The 17,177-nt window shown below is 36.9% G+C and overlaps 1 long non-coding RNA gene across 2 annotated transcripts in view; it reads left to right on the top strand.

Moving 5' to 3' along the window:
• The window catches only part of LOC129464915 (uncharacterized), a 66,206-nt gene that overhangs the window by 10,287 nt on the left and 38,742 nt on the right, over positions 1–17,177 (top strand). The gene's annotated exons all lie outside the window — the stretch shown is intronic.

Raw genomic sequence — 17,177 nt, 5'->3', positions numbered from 1 at the left:
TTGAATCATGGGATTGGTTTCCCCCATGCTTTTCTGGTGATAATAAATGAGTGTCAGGAGATCTGATGGTTTCATAAGCATCTGGCATTTCTCCTGCTTGCTCTTCTCCTTCCTGTCACCTTGTGAAGAAGGTGCCTTGCTTCCCCTTTACCTTCCACAGTCACTGTAAATTTCTGGGGCCTTCCCAGCCATGCTGAACTGTGAGTCAGTTAAACCTCCTTCCTTTATAAATCACCCCATCACAGGGATGTCTTCATTAGCAGCATGAGAACAGACTAATACATGTATAACTGTCAATGATAACGAGTAGGCAACTGAAGTCAGATTGCCTAGATCTCAACTCTCTTTCCTACTAGCTGAATGCTACCACATGCATATGTATGCACACATGCATCTCTCTATCTATCTGTCTATGGATCAATACTTTTTTTTTATACTTTAAGTTTTAGGGTACATGTGCACAACGTGCAGGTTAGTTATATATGTATACATGTGCCATGTTGGTGTGCTGCACATAGTAACTCGTCATTTAACATTAGGTATATCTCCAAATGCTATCCCTTCTCCCTCCCCTCACCCCACAACAGGCCCTGGTGTGTGATGTTCCCCTTCCTGTGTCCACGTGTTCTCATTGTTCAGCTCCCACCTATGAGTGAGAACATGTGGTGTTTGGTTTTTTGTCCTTGCAATAGTTTGCTGAGAATGATGGTTTCCAGCTTCATCCATGTCCCTACAAAGGACATGAACTCATCATTTTTATGGCTGCATAGTATTCCATGATGTATATGTGCCACATTTTCTTAATCCAGTCTATCATTGTTGGACATTTGGGTTCGTTTCAAGTCTTTGCTATTGTGAATAGTGCTGCAATAAACATACGTGTGCATGTGTCTTTATAGCAGCGTGATTTATAATCCTTTGGGTATATACCCAGTAATGGGATTGCTAGGTCAAATGGATTTCTAGTTCTAGATCCCTGAGGAAATGCCACACTGACTTCCACAATGATTGAACTGGTTTACAGTCCCACCAACAGGGTAAAAGTGTTCCTGTTTCTCCACATCCTCTCCAGCACCTGTTGTTCCCTGACTTTTTAATGATTGCCATTCTAACTGGTGTGAGATGGTATCTCATTGTGGTTTGATTTGCATTTCTCTGATGGCCAGTGATGATGAGCATTTTTGCATGTGTCTTTTGGCTTCATAAATGTCTCTTTGGGAAGTGTCTGTTCATATCCTTCACCCACTTTTTGATGGGGTTGTTTGTTTTTTTCTTCTAAATTTGTTGGAGTTCATTTTCTGGATATTAGCCCTTTGTCAGATAAGTAGATTGCAAAAATCTTCTCCCATTCTGTAGGTTGCCTGTTCACTCTGATGGTAGTTTCTTTTGCTGTGCAGAAGCTCTTTAGTTTAATTAGATCCCATTTGTCAATTTTGGCTTTTGTTGCCATTGCTTTTGGTGTTTCAGACATGAAGACCTTGCCCATGCCTATGTCCTGAATGGTATTGCCTAGGTTTTCTTCTAGGGTTTTTATGGTTTTAGGTCTAACATTTAAGTCTTTAATCCATCTTGAATTAATTTTTGTATAAGGTGTAAGGAAGGGATCCAGTTTCAGCTTTCTACATATGGCTAGCCAGTTTTCCCCTCACCATCTATTAAATAGGGAATTGTTTCCCCATTTCTTGTTTTTGTCAGGTTTGTCAAAGATCAGATGGTTGTAGATGTGTGGTATTGTTTCTGATGGCTCTGTTCTGTTCCATTGGTCTATATCTCTGTTAAATAGTAAGAGCTATCTATGACAAACCCACAGCCAATATCATACTGAATGGGCAAAATGGGCATTCCCTTTGAAAACTGGCACAAGACAGGGATGCCCTCTCTCGCCACTCCTATTCAACATAGTGTTGGAAGTTCTGGCCAGGGCAGTCAGGCAGGAGAAGGAAATAAAGGGTATTCAATTAGGAAAAGAGGAAGTCAAATTGTCCCTGTTTGCAGATGACATGATTGTATATCTAGGAAACCCCATCGTCTCAGCCCAAAATCTCCTTAAGCTGATAGGCAACTTCAGCAAAGTCTCAGGATACAAAATCAATGTGCAAAAATCACAAGCATTCTTATACATCAATAACAGACAAACAGAGAGCCAAATCATGAGTGAACTCGCATTCACAATTGCTTCAAAGAGAATAAAATACTTAGGAATACAACTTACAAGGGACGTGAAGGACCTCTTCAAGGAGAACTACAAACTACTGCTCAATGAAATAAAAGAGGATACAAACAAATGGAAGAACATTCCATGCTCGTGGGTTGGAAGAATCAATATCGTGAAAATGGCCATACTGCCCAAGGTAATTTATAGATTCAATGCCATCCCCATCAAGCTACCAATGACTTTCTTCACAGAATTGGAAAAAACTACTTTAAAGTTCATATGGAACCAAAAAAGAGCCCGCAATGCCAAGTCAATCCTAAGCCAAAAGAACAAAGCTGGAGGCATCACGCTACCTGACTTCAAACTATACTACAAGGCTAACCAAAACAGCCTGGTACTGGATCAATGCATTTTTAACTGAGAGTTATCCATTTCCTCTTCTGTACAATCATATGGTTGCTTTAAGGTTTAAATAAGTTAATTCATTCAAAGCACTTACACTGAGACTTGGCCTCACCTGTTGGAAGTTTAGCTATTATCATTTTTGCTCCTGTTATTTCTATATTATTATTTACAATAAACCAAATAATAAAAAATGCTTCCTAATTAATGCAAATTTTGAGTTGTCTTAATCAATCTCTTCTTATTCAAATAACCTAGCTAACTATTATGAATCTGCATGTCTGGTTGGAATTTGTTGCACTTAAACACACAATGATATTTTATCTGTAGGTTTTTGCAAATTTTATGCTGCATAAACTAATCTGTCTGTTTATTCCTGAGTTATATTCTCCTGAAAAGACTCTTTTCCTTTTTCTTTGTCCATCCATAAATGTCTCCTATCTCTGCCATAGCCCCTCTCATTACTCATTACATCCACTAGGCTATGTTAAAAAGACCCTACACTGGTAACATTTTATGAGAAGAATCTTCCTGCTTTTGTAAACGTAGCTCCCCTCCACATATGTATTCACACATACAATATCGAAATTATTTTATACACAGTTTTATATCCCCCGAAGGGAAATTATTAACATTGTAAGTATTCTGTTTATTTTACCTAGTTTCTGAAGATATAATTTATATTAGCTATGTAACATTTCATCACATCAATCCTAAAAATAATTTGAACAATTTCGATTGGGATATTTAAGTTGACTATAGTTTTTCTTTGTTATTAGTAACGTTGTGACAAATAACTTTGTGTATAATTCATTTTGGATCAACTAAGCAATGGCATATGAGTTATTTTAAGGCTCCTAATCTATAATGCCAATGTAACCATTATTAAAATATGTACTTAATAAATATTTGTTATTTCCATGGTTACCTCATTTCTACCCTTGCATACATCTTCTGGGTTTATTGTCAAGCAAAATTCGGGGACCTAATTACAAACCAGCAAATTTGCCTCATACAGGATTAAAACATGGACCTTAAAAAGATCATTTTAAGGCAGTTTAGGCAAATTATCTTGACTTCTGATTCAATTTGTTGTAGGTTATCTGAAGCTAGGGAATAAGAAAACAGACTAAGTTCAATCTACAGAAGTATTACTCATAGTATCATAAGATATATTGAAACAAATTATTTCTTGTTCTTTAGTAATTCTAATACATGGAAGGTGTCCTTTAACTTTAAATAAATTAGTCCTCTATTGCAGGTGCTCAATTTACGTTCTATTCCCTTGTCTGACATGTGTTTTGAGGTAGCTTTTGTCTTATTTCTGGCTGGATTCTGAGAAATGCTGGCATAGCCATTTACATTTAGGGGGACCCTCAAATGAATTTTAACTACCCGTTATAGGACCATAACACAACAGTACAAACACACCAGTTGTCTGGGCAGCCATGAAACTTACTTGATCTAACTCCAGATGTTTCCTGTATCCCATGAAACAACCTCTCAGAGAAGAGTGCATTTCCAAAAATCGTTCTGTGTTTAAAATTTAGGTGCTAAACATAGACATTCAGTGAAAATGTAAAAATCGAAGTTCAATTACTCATCCCAGTTGCCCCCTGCAGATGTATCTCTTTGCCAGATGTCAGAGATTACTGATTACTATGGTGGCTTTTCAAAGCCTCTCTTCCTCTTCTGCTTTTCTTAGACTCTGATACACTTCCTTTCTCTTTATTTCTGGCAGCTGCATTTATGACATCTTGAACCAGGCTTTGAGAGGTTAAAAGATGGGTCTCCTTTACTTTTCTTTCTGCCTTTCTCCATTCCAAATTGCTTGCGGCTGACCTGAGGGAGGAAAAATAAAAGGCCAACGACCAGGTTGTCTTCTTGCCTTTGCCTGAGTCCCATCAACATCCCCAAGCCTGGGAAAACATGACCCTGGCTTGAGACACAATGATTTTCGCTTCCTCTGTCTGGAAGCCACAAAACCCACACCTACTTCCTCTCCAGGCACAATCATCTCATTTTCAAACCTCATATCACTTTGGGAAATAGCAAATCAGATTTTTGGAAAGGCCAAACTTTTAAGATTGAGTTTCAGTTGATGACTAATGACAGCCCTTTTTCCCCATTGCTTTTCTCTCACAGGAACTAGGATAAGCACTTTTTATCCTTATCTAACACCATAGACTGCAGACTACATCCACTTATCTCCTCTTTCATCCTAGATCTGCTTTATACACTATTTATACTTTGCATTGAAACATTATGCCTGAAACCAATAGATTATCAATATACTTTTTCTCAGAATAGTGCGTTGCAATGCATGATTGGCTTCAAAATGTAGAAAAATAACATATATCCAAAGTAGTAAAGGTGATGCCATTCCACTTGTAATTTTAGGTTGCATGAAGCGGCAACCTAGTATACTTTTTTATCCTATTTTATTTTTATTTTATTTCATTTTTTTGAGACAGAGTCTCAGTCTGTCACCAGGCTGTGGTGCAGTGGCACAATCTCGGCTCACTGCAAACTCTGCCCCCCGGGTCCAAGCTATTCTCCTGCCTCAGCCTCCCAAGTAGCTGGGACTACAGGCAGGTACCACCATGCCCACCTAATCTTTGTATTTTTAGTAGAAACAGGTTTTCACCATGTTGGCCAGGATAGTCTCCATCTCTTGACCTCTTGATCTGCCCGCCTCGGCCTCCCAAAGTGCTGGGATTACAAGCATGAGCCACCATGCCCGGCCTATACTTGTATTTGAATTATTTAAATTTATTTACTCTTTTGCTTTTACTTGCTTTTTATTTAACCTGTATTATGGTGGCAACAGAGAAAAAGAGAGAAAAATGAGAAAAAACAGAGAAAAATGTTTGGAGCCCAAACATTTACAGAAGTTTCTTCAAAAGTAGAATCTGAAGGTATTAGCCATCATGTTTATGGAATTTAGAACTTTCTGCTCAAGTTCTCTCATCATTTCTTTCTTCAGTAGATTAACATTCAACTGATTTTTAGCAAAGTGAAGATCAGGGCTGGCTTTAAACAAACATAGATGTGAGCTGTGAGATTGGTCAGAGTACTTAGGGAATCAAATTTCCTGAAATATTTTTCACTCCGACTTCTGGGTAGCTCACCACATATATTAGACAAGAAGAATGATACCATAAATACTTCTGACTCTTGCTGTTTAAAGAGCTCTGAGATTTTCCTTGGGCATTTTTCTACCTTTAGTAAAATAGGGCTGGGTAGTGAAGCCATCATTGATTATAATGATGGATGCAGATATTCTAATCGAGTGCTTCTAGTTTCCCGATAACTATTCCCAGATTTGATGCTTGTATTGATAAAATTAAATGGGAAATGTTTATTTCTTTAATTTTTTTTTGATCTTGACCTTATAATATGAGATTTCCTGGGTGAATGGAGTGAATTCAGGGACACCTATTTAGCTTCTAAATTTCATTTTTCACCAGTCATCTAACCCAACTATGTTCTCCTTCTACCCATTACTTGAAAGTCTATTCAGACACTGAATTTTCTCCTGCTCTGTTTTGTTACAAACACTTCCTTCTGTAATTACTACCCTTCTCTGTTTATGTTCATATGATATTTTCCCATATGGAGAGGGTGAAGGAAACAATCTTTTACTTAAAATAAATGAGTAGATTATATTTGAGACTGTAATGTTTTATTCTCTGCAGATTCATTTCACAAAAACATTGATATTTGAGTAGGGAAACAATCCATTGGATACGTCTTCCTACCTGAGCCCTGTTTGTTAGCTGATGTAAAATGTTACTGTGGTCAATTCAATTTTAATTGGTTCAGGCAACTGGGTTTCCAGTGTTTTCCAGAAGAGATTAATCTCTGTGCTCAGTGATTCTTTTTTTGCAAGAAATGTTTTCATAATATGTGTGTGTTCAGTATTCATGAATAATACCTTTTAACTTCTGTCCTGTGATATTTACATATCAAACACTTCAGATGATGTTAGGTGGTTTTCTTATTCTCCTTCCTCGTTGGCTTACAAGCTATGTATACCTAGCTGTTTCTCTATTTGGAAGTCAATTCCTGAAGATATTTCAGTTGTTATTGTTTGGCTTCTTTCTGACTTAATAACACCGTTCTCCAAACTTACTTTAGTAGAAATACTCCATTTCTTACAATAGGCTTTAAGTCTGACTTGAATTGCTGTAGTAAGTGACCCTATGCTGTGGATTTATGTACTCTTTACTAGAAATACAACTTAATTTTTGTTAATCTAATGAAATTTAAGATCTATAAGGAGCCCAACGAGCAGCTTGCCCAGTGGTAAGAGTTTGGATGTAGAAATGAACAAATGGACTATTAGTGAGGATAAATTCTATCTTTCAAATTAACCACTTCTCACTAAGGTTCTTTCGAAGATTTGCTAAGCTAAATATTTCTTATCAAATAAGATTGTGATTTAAATTATAAGTGGCTTGAGGTGGAAAGTCTTAGTTTTGTTTGTTTGTTTGTTTTTTGACAGAGTCTCACTCTGTTCCCTAGGCTGGAGTGCAGTGGTGCCATCTCGGCTCACTGCCAACCTCTGCCACTTGGGTTCAAGTGATTCTCTTGCCTCAGTCTCCCAAGTAGCTGGGACTACAAGTGCACGCCACCACATCTGGCTAATTTTTTTGTGTTTTTAGTAGAGTTTTAGGGTTTCATCATATTGGCCAGGCTATTCTCGAACTCCTGACCTCAGGTGATCCGCCTGCCTCGGCCTCCAAAAGTGCTGAGCCACCACGCCCAGCCGGAAAGTCTTAGTTTTCACTTGCATCTTACATCAGAAATAGATTCTAAAATGAGAGATAACTTAATCCAAAATTTCCATTGAAAGTGATGTAGATTATCTATAACTTGCAAACATTATTAAGAATCAGGAAAAGGTCTTAAAATGACTTGTCATAGGTTTGCTAAAATGCGTTGAATGTATCTATTGTATGATTGCTATATAATGTAATTCCTATTCTTAAATGACTTCCAACCAAGAACACATGGCTTAATTTGTGTGTTAGATATTCATAATATATTACATAACTCTACTGACTTTGTAACCCACATAACAATTAGCAGAGGCAGAAGATTTAAAAGTCAGTGCACAGTGAACACATTCTTCTCACTGTGTCAGTGTGTTTACAGTAATGTGTTAAGATGGATTCTCTGTAGACCTTGGTCTTTGAATGACTACAGTAAGAAGGATCTCCTTGCTAACATATGCTGGACATTTAACATGACTGAGAAATACATTATGTATTAAGCCACTGAAACTTGTTTGTTACTTTAGCATCATATAGTGTATCCTGATTGACAAAATATTGTATTAAATCTCTTCTTTCTTATCAAATTTTCCACTTCTTAGCTTCAAGAGATAGCCTGCTTCTTATTTCATTGAGAAAATAGTAGCACTTAGAAGATCACTAATTCTACAAACCCACCTTCAAAAATACTCATATGTTCTGTATTATTTTCTATTAAAATGGGAGTGCTATCATTACGTGTGTAAAGAAGAACTATCATTTCATGTTCTCTGCTTTACTCCATATCTTGATTCTTTATACTAATCCCTTCTTCCTCTTTTATCATCAAATTCACCTTCTCCATGGGATTTCACATTACACATTGAGCTATGATATTGTCTGTTTTTAAAATCCTCCTCAGACAAGCTGCCTCTCCAGCTACGACTTCATTTTTCAGTGGACCGTATATACAAACTTTTAACATTATTTTTCTGTGCTTGCTTCCTTCAGTTGCTTACCTCCAGTTATCTTCGGTTATTATTTAATCTACATCCATCTGCTGAATCCACAAAGTTCCCAACTACTGCCATCCCCCCAGATCCAATGTCAATTCTCATTCCTTTTCTTTATCCATCTCTCACATGACTGTAAATCCTAGTTGATAAAGCTTCTCATCTTGAGTTACTCCTTCATTGACTTCTGAAACATCCCTCTTTGCCACAAGAATGTTACTCCTAACTTGCTGGCTACTCCTTTTATTATTATTCACCTAAATATTAAAATGCCCCAAGGAAGACAGAGCCTTACACGTAAGTGGTGTCTAATAATTATTTGGGGAATACATGAATAAAGGTTTGATATTTAGGAACTTTCATGATTTTATTAATAGCTAGTATGTTTGCTAGGGTGTATTTTACCTATGAAAGGAAAGGTTCTACATATATACCTTTAAAGTATAGTATCACTAAAACATTTATCAACCTTATTGTGATCAGTAATTTACTTATTAATCCTTTCAACACATCTTAAGCTCTTTGGATGTCTTGTTTTTTGAGTGTGCCTATGTCCATTATCTAACATGAGGCTTGGATAAATGAATGAATGAATGAATATACATTTGACTAACATTGAGTTTTAAAGTAGCCAAATAACATATGTTATTTTCACATCAACTGCTATTGAACTGTAACATTTAGCTGCATTGTTTAAGTGCTTGTTTAATGGACCTAATTCTAAAAGCTTATATTTTTTCCAATATTTTGTTTCATCTGTTATATTTTAGGTTATTTTTCTAGCCGAAATATTTTTAGAGTCTCAATTATTTGAAGCAAGGTATCAACTACCTAATATGTGATTCACTTGCAATATAGTATGTATGTTTTCTTTGTCTTTAGCCAAAAAACTTAGAAGGAAATGTTGACAAAAACAAGGTCAAGAGCAAATTATCGTAGGCATTCTCTTAGAAACCTCCTTTCCTGTTGTACATGAGACATTACTCAAACCTTATTGGCCAACTTAGAATGACTCTTCCATGTGGTATTTTCGAACCATTTATATCGTATTCACTTTTAGAACTACTACTTTAATTTAAATTTGTCACCAGCTGAACCCATTGCCACTTGCCGTTTCTGTTTCTTTTAGGACAGTGCTTTTATACAGTGTTACACTTATTGTGACAGGAAAGATTGTAGCTACGTATAATAGAATATTGAATAAGAGTGCTTAGAAAAATCCAAATAATCGTAAACTTAAAACAAAACAGTGCAGTGGGAGTGTAAATTACTTCAACCATTGTGGAAGACAGTGTGGCAATTCCTCAACAATCTAGAAACAGAGTACCATTTGACCCAGAATCCTATTACTGGGTATATACCCAAAGGATTATAAATCATTGTACTATAAAGACACACGAACACGTATGTTTATTGTAGCGCTATTTACAATAGCAAAGACTTGGAACCAACACAAATGCTCATCAATGATAGAGTGGATAAAGAAAACATGGCACATATACACCATGGAATACTATGCATCCCTAAAAATATGAGTTCAAGTCCTTTGCAGGGATATGGATGAAGCTGGAAACCATCATCCTCAGCAAACTAATACAGAAACAGAAAACCAAACACTGCATGTTCTCACTCATGAGTGAGAGTTAACAATGAGAACACATGGACACAGGGAAGGGAACATCACACACTGTGGCCTGTTGTGGGGATGGGGGGCAGGGGAGGGACAGAATTAGGACAAATACCTAATGCACGCAGAGTTTAAAACCTAGATGACGGGTTGATAGGTGTGGCAAACCACCATGGCACATGTATACCTATGTAACAAACCTCCATGTTCTGCACATGTACCCCAGAACTTAAAGTAAAAGGAAAAAACAAAACAAAACAAAACAAAACAGTGGGCTGTAATTACAGGGCTTGTTCAGGAGCTTACTTAGGCAATAAAGTTCCAGGCTTTTCCCATCGTTTTGCTCAGCTATTGTGATCATATTGCCTCTTTTTCTTTATTCAAGTCACTACACCCAGCCACAAGAAAAGGTCTAAGAATCATGTTCTTGGGCTATGCTTCAATATACAAGGCAGGAACAAATGATATTTATTTTTATCAGAGAGAACTACACTCATACCTCCATCCCCATCGTATTTCTGAAAATATCTTTGGCCATATGTAGCTCCACACAGCTTCTTCTAGCTTCAAGAGAGACTGGATGTATCAGGCAAAGAAAATGGAATTGTCTTGATTGATTGTCTCAGGTGTATCATATTTTCATTTCTGGGGCTGGCCCCATTGCAATCTCAAATAAACTGGAATTTTGTTAGCAAGCCTACTAGTTTAGGCAACTAACAATGCCTGCTACATTCTCCATCATTTTCTCTACAATCCCCCTGATACTTTCCTGTTTTAGGAAGTCACAGAATCGCCAATGGATTTACTACAAAAAGTACTCTGTCTACTCTCTGAATTCCAGTTTCTCTTGCCACCAATGAATGTCCCTATTTGTGTCACAGTTTTCCTTCTTTTTCACCTACGCTTAGTCTTGCTGTTATTTGTCTACATGTGCATCTCTTGCATCTTATTCACAATTTTATTCTTTCTCAGCATCTAGCACATAGAGGATAACTAACAAATATTTATGCAACAAATGAATGAATGGCTAGATAGTTGTCAAAAATCCTTCTGAAATGCTGCATTTATCATAGCCCTTCCCTATTCAAATCCACCAGTGCTCCTTCTTTTCTCTGCCATGAGAAGGACTAATCTTTTTATCTACTTTGTGGGGTATCTAGAACACAGACTTACTCAATTTTAGTTTTCATCACTCTTCAATAAGCCCTCTGAGATTTGGTCTCCTCTGTTAGTCCTCTCACAATAACATATAAAGTACTCGATTTAATATTTTATATGTGAAAGCAATTTATACATTATAAAATGATATAAAATGGGGTGATTATTTGGACTCACTTCACCTTCATGTGCATACTTAAATTTCTTTCATATAAAAATAACTCTCTTTTCCTCTTCTTTTTCCAAAATCTCTCTCTCTCTCTCTCTGTCTGTTTTTTTGGTCCCACCTATTGCTGACTATCAGCGACCCACTCACATCCTCATAGCACTCATCTCTGCATCTCTGAATGAAAAACACAGTCACATTAAAATCTTCTCTGTCTAGCAGAGCAAATTCCATCTATGTATAGGTGACCAGCAGCAATGAAGAGTTAATACTACTTCGAGCAGCCCTTAGTCAATGGCAGATTCATCTTTCTCATCCCTCAGCTGGGGCAACTCTGATGTATATTGTATATGGTCTGTCAGAATTCCCAGTAGTATTAAACTCCAACTGTCTACAGTAGTAACATGCTTAGTTTTCCACATATTAAATGGCTTGCCACTTTTTATTTCTTTTCCTGGTTCTCTTCTTTCCCTGCCCCCTTTTTGCACTTTTTAATCATTATATTCTGGGATTATATCTCAAATAAACCACTTGAAGTCAAGTCCTTGTCTCACTGTCTGCTTCCAAGGAGAGCCAGGCTAATAATTTAATAATAGATTAACCCAAACTTACTATTCCCAGACGAACATACTTCCTCTGAGTCACCTCATTCATGTGACTTTCACTGATATTCTGGCCCATGTTTGTTTCTTCCTCCAATTGTGTTGTTGAGAGTCACTAATGCGTTTTTCCTTCCAATTATTTTAACACCAGATTATGATCTACAATTCTGAAAATGTTTCTTGTACCATTGTTCATTCTCTTCAATAAGATTCTCAGCTTCCCAAACTCAGCTTCTATATGTTATGAAAATTCTCTATAACCTCAAAGTAGCTGGCATAGACCTGGCCACTGTGGATTTATGCCATGGTACTTTACACTGGTTCCTTGGCTGTTGCAAGTTCATGAGATACTATGAACATCTGATAATTCAACAAAAGCTCCAGATTTTCATACAGAGACTGTTGATTTTTAATATTGTAGCTCATTCATATTTTAAAATTATATCTGAGTTCAGATACTGATTTTGGCAGCTAACTGGTGACTTTGGACATTCATCTTAAACTCTTTCAGCCTAAGATTCTGCACTGAGGATGTGAAACTAATAATCTCCATTTCATAGTATCATGATACCACCAGAGTATGTATGAAAAATAGAGAATAATAGGTATAATAGTGGATGGAAAGACAGACCACAGCAAGATGTTAGACTTGAGTGTTGCACACAAGGTAGTCAGTGTAATCAGCAACACTACAGAAATATGCGATCAATGAGATAACTGAAAATATCTCACCAAGAGTGAGATTCTTTACCAGATTAGAAAGTCTCAAACTTCTTGTTGAGGTTGATGATCAAAGGAGAAATGCTATCCTGAGAGAAGTTCTAGAGGACAGCACAGTGAGGAAGTTTGGTTTAAAGTGGTGCCATGCTGTTGCACACTTCACAGAGAGCAGAGAAACAGAGGAGCAGCAGCCACAGTGGGAGAGGGAAGATTATGGTCTGGATAACAAGGCCTTTACTCTGATCTCTCTTTGGGCAAAGACTGAGTCTGAGAGTCCCCCTAGCTAAGGGAATTCCAGTGAACTGAAGACAAAAAGAGAGACAAGGAGGAGAATGAGCATTGAGACCAAGACTTTCCTTCCAGTGGAGGAAAATGGTTATGTAAGGCTTCAAGTGATTAAAGCTGTGTATGAAAATGAATTATTGTAAGTATGGCTACATGAATTTTTATAAAAAATTTACCTCCAGGGCATTTTGAGTCTTTTCTCTTTTGTTCTATATTTTTGCTTGTTTATTTCACAAGTACTTATAGTATAGAAACATTTTAAGGAAAACAGATAACAGAATTTATCATTCGGAATGTACTCCTACAAAGGAATTCTGATCATTTTGTTGGGACTTGACCACTAAATCCTAAATTAAGGTCATTGTTACAGACTGTTTATTGTTATCTAGAGAGGCTTAGCCTTTTTGGGAGGAAATCTATAGCTACTGTCTCTTTTACTACTTTTCTACAATTATTATGAGAAACATCTCAATGTCTAATGAGACAAAGCATTTGCTAAGAATCAAAATAAAATTCTGCCAAATGTGAAATTGCAGTAACTATTTCCTGATGATTTTGTCACAAATTGTTCAGGGAATAGCAGTTCCAACTAATTTGCTATTTGAAATCAATAGAAAATTTTGTGAACGTTTATGATTGAAATTCTTTTTTTCTTAATAGTTATCTTGAAAACCACCTTCCACCTGAGAAATATTTGTGAGTTATTATAATGCTTTGTATTAATTCTTTGTTCAGAAAAGATTTATTTGGGTAATTCTCTACAAAAGGACATCTGCTCTCTCTGTATTTGGTTGGTGCTAAATTCTGATGACCTTCAGGGCCAGCAAGTTTCTGATAAATGGTGGCTGAGATGGGAGTGGACTTTAATTGCATATCTAGAGGAGGACTGCTGGATTACATTAGTGAATCTATTAGCATTTTATGGAAATGCAAAATATCCAAATGATTTAATTCACAGAACTGGCAAAAACAAATCTTTCATTTGAAAATCACCCTGGTCATTTGTGCTAATAGAGTCAGTTGACTGTTATGGTCTCTGAAGCTAGTAAACTAGTATAAAACAATTTTGACATTCTTGATGAGACCTGTGATTGCAGAATAATGTTAACTTACAGTTAAATTCTGACATATCCAAAGAGGAGAAATGCATATTTCAAGTGAGGAATCTCCAATCTATTTCACATTGATGCCTTTCCTTGCCCAGTCAAATCTTAATTTGTCCTGCTATATGCAAGATACACTGCAAAGTATGTGAAATATACAGAAGTGAGTGAGACACAGGGCTTGGCCTCAAAATACTCAGAGTCTATTAGAAGAAGAAGAAATGTTGCAATTGAGATACTATGATAAGTGCAGTGCAGGATAGGATAGGCGTGATCAGCTCTGTGGGGTGAGGGTAGAAAGGGACTCTTTAAAGTCTTCTCAGCACAGTGACATGGGCTGTGACTTGATTAGTCAGGGGTTCTGTCAGTCAAAAGATGACATTAAGGACAATCTAGATGGAAGGAAGAGAAAGTAAGGGTCACAGTAGTGATTAGGAAACTTTTTCTGAAAAAAAAATACAGACAGAAAATATTTTAGGCTTTGTGGGTAACTATTCACATCTTCCATTGTCACATGAAGGCAGTGATAGGTAATACAAATGAGTGTAGCTGTGTTTGCAAAAACCATGTGTAAAAACAGGCATTCAGTTCATGGACCACAGTTTGCTGACCATTGCTCTGGCGAGTCCCTTTCTGGAAATCATCTGGGAAGTCCTTTCAATAGCCTTAACTCAATGTCGAGCTGGACTACAGGAAACATCATCAAATCTTCCAACGTTATAACAATTAGTACCTGGTCCACACAGGCACCCATTGAAGTTCCTGCCACCTCCAAGGTATTGGGTTTTTGCATATCCAGAAACCCCCATGTTCTTTTGTATCCTGAAGATCCAAACAAGTCTTGGAGGGTCATTCCCTTCCCTAATCATAAAGCAACATGGCTTCTTCAATTACCAGCTCAGATACTCTGATTTAATTTTCTGATGATTGGAGATTTTGTGAACCAGAGGCAGGTTACAGATTGTCTTTTTAACACAACTCCTGTCCCACCTTAAACACACAGCTTTGTTCTTGTCTTTGGGCCAGATTTCTCTTCTTCATATAATTGGCCTGTCTAAAATATTTCAGCTCTCAGAAATCAGCTGGAAGTCCTCTATATCAGAAAGGTCATTCTAGATCCCATCAAATTTATGTCTCCCATGCTTTCCTCTTATATAACATAGTCTAGATTTTTCTTCAGAAAAAATCTGATTTTTATTAATTTATTTATATATATATTGGTTTATAATCTCTTCTGCATTCATAAATTCAGTGAAGGCACAGATCTTCCCCATTTTGTTCCAGATTGCCTACTCAATGGATAACGCGTTAGCTCATAATAAACATCCAACAGATACTTTGAGTAGGAAGTAATGTATCTGAGAAGCCAACATGAAAGAAAGAAGAAACTATGATTTTTGTTTAAGTTTTAGTGATTAAAGCTCAGTCAATGGAGAAGATCAGATAAGGTAAGTAGAAAATATGAAAAGAGAGAAGGCTTAGATAGAACACTGGAAAAACCCAGAGCATTAAAGAAGGGACAGAGAAGGAAATGTCAGGGAAACAAGTCCAAGAGCAACAGAAGAGAGTAGCACATTCAGCTAAGGAAGGAAAACACATTACGGGAAAGTGAGCAGGCTCCTGAACGAAGCGCCTCAGAAACGTCAAGTCAGCATGAACAATCATTAATCTTCATCGTTTCTGTCAATGTTTTTTGGAGTAGAGAAAAACATTTCTTCTTTTAAAAGTGAACTGATGCTGCACCTGAATACACACACACACACACACACACACACACACACACACACACACACATATATATATATAGAATGACTCTCAGTTCTGCTTGTAAGTTCCTGCTACTTTCCATGGTCACCCTCTCTGGGAGTCATTATTATTACCTAATATTGGCCCTAAAATTATGATGGTGTGCCTTCAAAGACTATCCTTTACCTGTTTTTATGTGTTTTCTTCTCTGTAAAAGTGATCCTTCTCATTCAAAACATCAATTTTTCCTAATGTTATAAGCATAAAGGGCCTTTCATTTATTTGAAGACATATTTGGTGCTAATTGTGTGTAGGTGATACAATGGCTTGCTAAGGAAGTAAGAAGTTAACAAAAAGATGTGTTCTCTGCCCTTTCAAAGCTTGCATTCTTGTGCATCAGAGATGAAAACAAATTAATTGTCCAAGGACTGTTGACATGCAGTTATTCTAAATGCGAGTAAGAAGGAACATATGGTTTAAAAAAGTGTCTAATGAGATTTGGGACAAAGAAGAATAGAGTTTTCCAGGGGCAGGGAGAAGAAATAGGTATAGAAATCTTTCTTCTGTAGGAAAATATGTAAGTGATGAAGAAACAAGAAATAGTCAAGAAACTACAAAAAGAAAAAGACTAATACAACTAGAACACAGAAATTGTGGGGAGAGTGATATGAAATTAAGCTGATAGAGTAGGCAGGGCACAGATCACACAAGGATATATCATGACAATAAAAATATCCATCTCTTTGCTGTACAGAGAAATGATTAAGATATAAGAATGGAAACAAGGAGAGCTACCTTGATGTTACTGAAATACTTTAAGTGAGAGACAATGCTGGCTGGCGTTTTTAGCAGAGACGGACTAACATGGGTAGATTAATATGCATTAGAAAAAAAATTAAAGGGCCTCCTGGTGCTGTTTTAGGATTAGTGACATAATGCCTCATTCAGCTGATTGTTATAGCACAGAGTAAGCCCTCAAAAAAAGCTAACAGAATTGGAATTATTGTAATCAATGCAGGATTCTGAAGCATGCTGACCTACTGAATATGAAACAGTTCCTGGAATCTGCTGCAAAGTGAATAATCATCTCCTAATATCAGGAGAAGCAACTGTCTAGAAGTTACTGGACATCCTTCAACCCCATTTTAAATGACATTTTTTTGCAGTGTCACCCTTCTTCCTGCCAAACTTGCACTCTGCCTCTTTGCATGTGCAAGAGCATCACTTTAACCTTTCACAGATGGAGCAGGGGCTGCCGTTCTATGCTGATCTTCAGATAAAATGTGGGACATATTTCCTGGGTTCAGCTGACCCTGCTGCAAAGAGCCCAGTGACTTTGTCTTCGATAACGTATTTATATTAGAAGCTTCCCCTCTAGTTCATTTGACATATAGTGCTGACATCTCACCGACAGGGGTCAAATTTTGTTCAGGCGAAAGTGCT

The sequence above is a fragment of the Symphalangus syndactylus genome, chromosome 16, assembly GCF_028878055.3.
Source record: "Symphalangus syndactylus isolate Jambi chromosome 16, NHGRI_mSymSyn1-v2.1_pri, whole genome shotgun sequence".
In the NCBI taxonomy this organism is placed as follows: Eukaryota; Metazoa; Chordata; class Mammalia; order Primates; family Hylobatidae; genus Symphalangus; species Symphalangus syndactylus.
Note: the sequence above shows the minus strand (reverse complement) of the source record. Positions and strands in the feature narration are given on the sequence as shown.